Raw genomic sequence first — 6,000 nt, 5'->3', positions numbered from 1 at the left:
GTCTGTGGGAGCTAAAACGAAATGAAAGCGTTACTGTGTGGTTAAGTACTATTCAACAAATCTGATGCACTGAAGTGGATCACGAAAAAAGGACAAAGCGATTTTTATGTGGGGTAGTAGCGAAGGGCATATCATGACTGAACACACCAGGGTCATGTGAATTCATCTGAGAATTCTGCCAGTTTCCGTGGTATAGCCTGATCAGTTTGGCTTGCACAGAAACTCGGCTTGGATGACAGTGTGTTCACTTATTGTAATAATACAAACCATACTGCTACCAAAAGAAAACAAGAGCAGGAGAAATTTTAGTATTCAGAAGGAGTTGTTTTACTTTTTCTGTGTTATAGTTGATGCTGGAGAAATGCAAGTGCTTTTAATTACTAATGTGTGAATTTTGTAGCCTGAAACGCTCTGTCGAGTCCGTGATTCCCTCTGTACTTTAAAGTTAACTCCGGCACTAACAGTGATGCAAAAGTGAGTTTTGTCATACAGACATGGAAACAGAGCAGGAACATGCAAGCAAATGGCTCACTTATTGTTTTCACATACACACTCTATCTCTCAGCATGCCTCCATAACTAAACTCTCATCCCTCGTCTGTGACCCGGCAGCTGTGGCTCCCGCAGGCCGCTTTGTTAGTAGGGTATTATTGTCTGCAACAGCCTCAGACCAGCCACATGATAGTCAAGTGACACAGCTCAGGTTACTTTGTGATATTGATATCTGATTTTAAGGCATTTGTGTTAACCAATAGTTCACTGAGCTTGTTTTCCACAGTAACAGCTCCTGGCGTCACCAGCATGACTCTGGGATGTGCAAGTTCTGCTTTTAACAAGCTTACAGTATTTAAATTGTTTATAATAATCCTTCTTTACTGATGCCGCATCAATCATATAATTCAATACCCAAAAAAGCTCTGAGCTTGTGAGGTATACAGTAAGAAAGCATTAAAAATGTTGAAACCCAAGATAAACAAAAGCTATGACCTTTACACGTGATATAGTGCTCCGAATTTGCCAAATGAGTGTATTTTTAAAACCCGGTACGATGCAGAGATGAAATAGACATAGTATGTTTCCGCACATCTATGCTACAGTGCAGCATTAGTTTGACGCCAACAGCCCGTGACCTCTCAGTCCCATCAGACTAAAAGTAGCACAACGAACCACCCATGATACACCCCAAAACTCGTCCCTAATACATAACCATATCTTTCTGCTCTTACATATCTCACATAGCTATGGGTATATAAATAGAGAGCTAACTCACTTCCATAAAATACAACCGCACCACAGGTCTCAGGAAAACCTGTCACCATAAATAATGGTGTGTGGTTTTTATCTATGTGTTTGCAGGAGTCAAGAGTCCTCATTGATACTGTGAGAGAGAGATTTGACTCATTATTGACAGGAAGCTCTCAGTAAAGATAAATCATGTTTTCACGTAGTTCATGAAACCCTCCAGCCTCTGCTTCACATTTGCTGAGCGAGGTTCCTTTTTTAATTTGTCAGTTTGTCAACTGTCAAGAGTGTAAACTATCTTTGTAAACTTTTATTATATTTATCCTCAAATTGGAGTGTCTTACTGTAAGATTAAGAGATGTGATTTCTTGTCAAAACATTATTGTTTAACAATTAGGGGGGGAAGATGTAAATTTCCAGCCTTTATCAGGAGAGTCTTTTGGTGATTCCTTTCCCCCTAATATTGTGGTGTTGTTAGGCAATGAAAGTCACAGAAAAGCTGTTGAATATAACTGACTACACCAATAAATAATACTGTGATCATAAATACTGACATAATACAGAGTTTTGGAGCTGTTGCTACAACACTGTGGGTGGGGGGGGTATGCTTGCAAAACCAGGAGACATTATCCCTCCTTAATAAAACTAGTTTACAGAAGACATTCATTACGGCTTGTAACAGACGGTAAGAAACCCCTCATTGTATCTCTCACTTTCAAAGAAAGCTCTTTCATGAAACACGTCATTACTGTGGAACAGCAAACGGAACGTAAAGTCTCTTGGTTTTTGGTTGGTTTCGGTCACAGCTGATTTATCACAGACAAATCCTTTACTCAGAACTGACACCTTACTGTTTGGCAGTGAGATAGTTCCCTGTCAGTTTTTCTCTCTGCTTTCTTTGTTGAATGTGAATCTCAAATCTAAGTCCATTGTGGATATAATTTCATCTGTCAGGGTTTGGATCTGGTGTCTGTGCTTGTCAAAACTGCTTGCACACACACTAATCATTACCATGTCAGAGACAGTGGACTTTTCTACCCAAAGCCCCTGGTGAAGGTGAAAGTCACATATAAGCCACTTGTCCATTAACAGGGGCATACAGTGTTTCACACTTCAACATTTAAGGAGGTTGGCAGCTCAGCTTGATTAAGGGCTACAAGACCTAGACTCTCACCACAGGTGGACTGCAGGTCAGTACAAAAAGGGATTACAGTCAATCTCAGTGAGTAAACATATGACTCAATTTCTTCCTGCCTTTCTGCCTGATCGTGCTTGCTTTTTGTCTGGCTCAAATTGTATTAACTGGTGATTCTAATCAAAAAAAACAACAAAGCAAATTACATTAAAAGGTCAGTGAGCAGGGGTAGAAAACCTAATTTAATCCCTAATTTATTGCAGTCTTGCATAATTGGAGAGTTTCTGAAAAACTGATCTCATGCTGCCTCACTAAATTCTCCCAGGAGCAAACAAAAGCAATAGTGATTACCAGTGTGTCTGTGTGTGTGTGTGTGTGTGTGTGTATATATATATATATATATATATATATATATATATGTATATGTATGTCATAGACTGTATGAAATCAACCTGACTTCAGGCTAACCTCTTGTCTTTCATTTGCAGTGTATGCACAGTACTTGCCATAATCTTTTTCACTTCCTCCTACTTGCAACCCCCCTCACACACCTAAAAAAAAAAAGTGACAACATTTCTGCAGCTGCCTCGTTGATCTCATGCACCAAACAACAGCGCAGTACGAGACATGAAACACCAAGTATGTGCATGTACACACACGAAAATGTTGAAAAAATTGTAAGTGTGTGTATTTGCATGATTGAAAGAGACAGAAAGTCTAGGTGTGAGGGTGTGAAATCCCACAAGCTGATAATGCAAAAAAACACAGCAAGAGACTAATTTTGTGCAAGATGCAACCAATACATAAAGAATAACTGTTCACCACACAGACTCATAAGCTCCTTTAGACTTTGCTGTTTACATATTTCAAAATGTACTATATATATTTCAAGTATATTCTGCTGTGTTACTTGTTCATCTTATACTTTTGGCTTTATTACATCACATAATTTTTTATTTGCCCTACTTTGTTGACTGCTTATGATGCCAATGTCCAAGTGAATGAAGGAACGATTATAAGTATCCTGCCTGTTGGGGGAAAAAAACGGTGCTTGGCCATACAGACCAAACATAAACTATGTGTCTGTATTTTCTGTACAAAGAATACTGTATGTACTACGCTGCTATTGCAATCATGTACAGCAGTATTTCTGTTTGCTTCTAATGGAATTCCTCTTGTTAACCCCTCATTCAGTAGCAGACTGCAGCAATCTAAGCCTATAGGTTTCCCTATGGCTCTACTTTGGCCCCACGATCTCACATGACGGATCAAGCTCAAGCTCATCTAAGCAATCTTGGGTCTGCAATCATACAATTTTTCCCTGTTCCTACCCCAAACAAAATGCCAAAAATTTTTTATTTTTATGTTGGTTTCAGAAAGTTACAGGGAGTTTTCATTCAGTGATTCTAAATTGATGTAGAAACCCCCTGTGGTTAAACTCTGGTCTGAATGACAGAGATATTTGACCTTATGCTTGCTGCTGTAGTTTGTGGGTTGTGGAGTTACGGATGGGAGGTAAAGTAGCCACCATTTTGCAAATGTAATAATGATCAGCATATGCTATATCTGCTGCAATAAACATATTGATTGATTGCATAGAGAAAAAGAAGCTTTTGATCCAATAAATAATGTATAGAAGTGGTAACACAGTAAAAAGGACTCCCATATAGAGCATTTCACAGTGTTGTAGCTTAGTTAATTCTCTAGAATTAGATACAAATAGGTTAAGTTTTGCACAAAATCCTGTTGTTTAAACAAATATGCTTGTAATTGTACAAAGGATCCAAATCCCACAAAATATCTTTCACAATATAAGCTCATTTAAAGAAGATTGCAGTATGCTTGCTACCTTCTGGTACAAAGGTCATACTTCTTTTAACTTTTTTTTTTTCTACTTATATCTGATCCCCAGACGTGTTATGCAATAATACTGGACAGCTATGAAACAGTTATTTTTCTACGAGGCGTGTCAGAATAACTTGCCTTATTTTTAAAGTGTAACACGCATATGTCACTATTTTTCTGCTATTCAAGTCCTCCCTGTTATTGGTTAACTAATGTTTGAAGAGAGTACTCAAAGGCAGTGGCCAAATCAAACTGGGCCATTGGTGCCACTCTCTCTTTTGGAAATCCTGCACTATGTGGGTGTTTAGTCATTCAGCCGTATTTGTCTGTTTGATACTCTGGAATAAGGACTTGACAGCCGCAACTGAAAAGGTATAGTCTCTTTCTACCCAAAGTTCCTTCAGGTAAAAAAAAATACAGACTTGTTTCATTGGCCAAAATGATTATGTATTTTTTTTCTTCACAAAATTTCACAAATAGAATGTGCTACACAACTTCATATTTGAAAGCAGAACAATATCTCTGTTAAAGGAAGCACCTTACCCTGTCATGTATGATCAAAATGAGATAGGATGAACCAATTTTGAAAGCCTAAATGATGAACATTATATAGTTCACTAAAGTTATTTCCAGCATGGAGACATAATATTTATTTCTCTGTTTACCTGGGAAAGATGATCTGTCTCCAGAGATAGAGTATCTGCGCTGGCATAGATAGAGGCTCGAAACAAAAACAGGAATTATTTGTAGGCCAAGGATGAATCCATGACCTTGCCCTAGTCAAGCTTAAAATAAGCTCCCTGGTCCACTCCAGGAAGGTAGAAAGTGACGCTGTAAGCAGCATGGTCCATAAGAAAGCCATTTATATTCTACTTTAATTTTACAGTTTGTTCATAACCACAAACTTTTATTAAATAAAACTTAAGATAGGATTAACTATCTATAAACAATGCATAGTGTCCTAAATTAAAACCCAATACAGCTGTTTCTGAATTTATTTTATGTGTTAAGTCATTACTTAATAACCAGGACCCTTGCTTTCTTGTGTTTACTTTAATTGGCGACTTGAATAAACACATCACGTGTTTAAACTGGTCATCCATGGGAGAAAGATGAAATAGAAAGGACTGAATGGGAGAGGACAGATAAACAATGAGACAGATAAACAGAGAGAGAGGAAGGAATGTGAATGAGATCACTGTGTTGGGGCTGCATTTTTAAGTGTTGTAATTCTTGACTGCAAAGGTGACTACTGCTTTGCACATCACCTCACAAGCTCATCTCTTTGACTGCCATTTTCAGGTGCCCTTGGATATCTTATTAGATGTGAATCATTAATCCAGAGAAAGCAAGACACAGGCGGCATAGTGTTTTACTGCCTCCTGTATGAGGTACTGCTAACTCGGGCAAAGCCACTGAAATTGTGTTGCAAGAGGAAATGCCAGAGATTTTACCTTTTTTTCTGATTTTCTGTACTAACCTGTCATATTGTGCTATATTGCCATATTGCTCTTTAATCCTATTTGGTGCTCCTTATATTACAGCACCATTCGTTCATTTGACATATTGGGAAATACGGTTGATCCCTCTCTTAAAATCAGAAGATAAATACCACTCTCATGTTTGTACGTTAAATACGAAGCTACAGCCTGGAGCTTGTTAGCTTAGTTTAGCATAAAGACTGCAAGCAGTGGGAAACAGCTGGCCTGACTCTGTCCAAACAATAAAAAGATCTTCGTTTCAGCACCTCAAAAGCTCACCAATTACCAAATTATACAA

At 38.1% G+C, this 6,000-nt stretch overlaps 1 protein-coding gene across 1 annotated transcript in view; it reads left to right on the top strand.

Moving 5' to 3' along the window:
* Positions 1 to 4,504: 4,504 nt before the first annotated feature.
* The window catches only part of st3gal3b (ST3 beta-galactoside alpha-2,3-sialyltransferase 3b), a 48,088-nt gene continuing 46,592 nt past the window's right edge, over positions 4,505 to 6,000 (top strand). Inside the window, exon 1 of the mRNA XM_040143169.1 lies at positions 4,505 to 4,593. The gene's annotated coding sequence lies outside the window, so the exon portion shown is untranslated. The remainder of the gene's footprint in view (positions 4,594 to 6,000) is intronic.

Source organism: Xiphias gladius, chromosome 14 (assembly GCF_016859285.1).
Source record: "Xiphias gladius isolate SHS-SW01 ecotype Sanya breed wild chromosome 14, ASM1685928v1, whole genome shotgun sequence".
Taxonomy (NCBI): Eukaryota; Metazoa; Chordata; class Actinopteri; order Istiophoriformes; family Xiphiidae; genus Xiphias; species Xiphias gladius.
The sequence above is the reverse complement of the archived record's forward strand: the minus strand, read 5'-3'. Positions and strand labels throughout refer to the sequence as shown.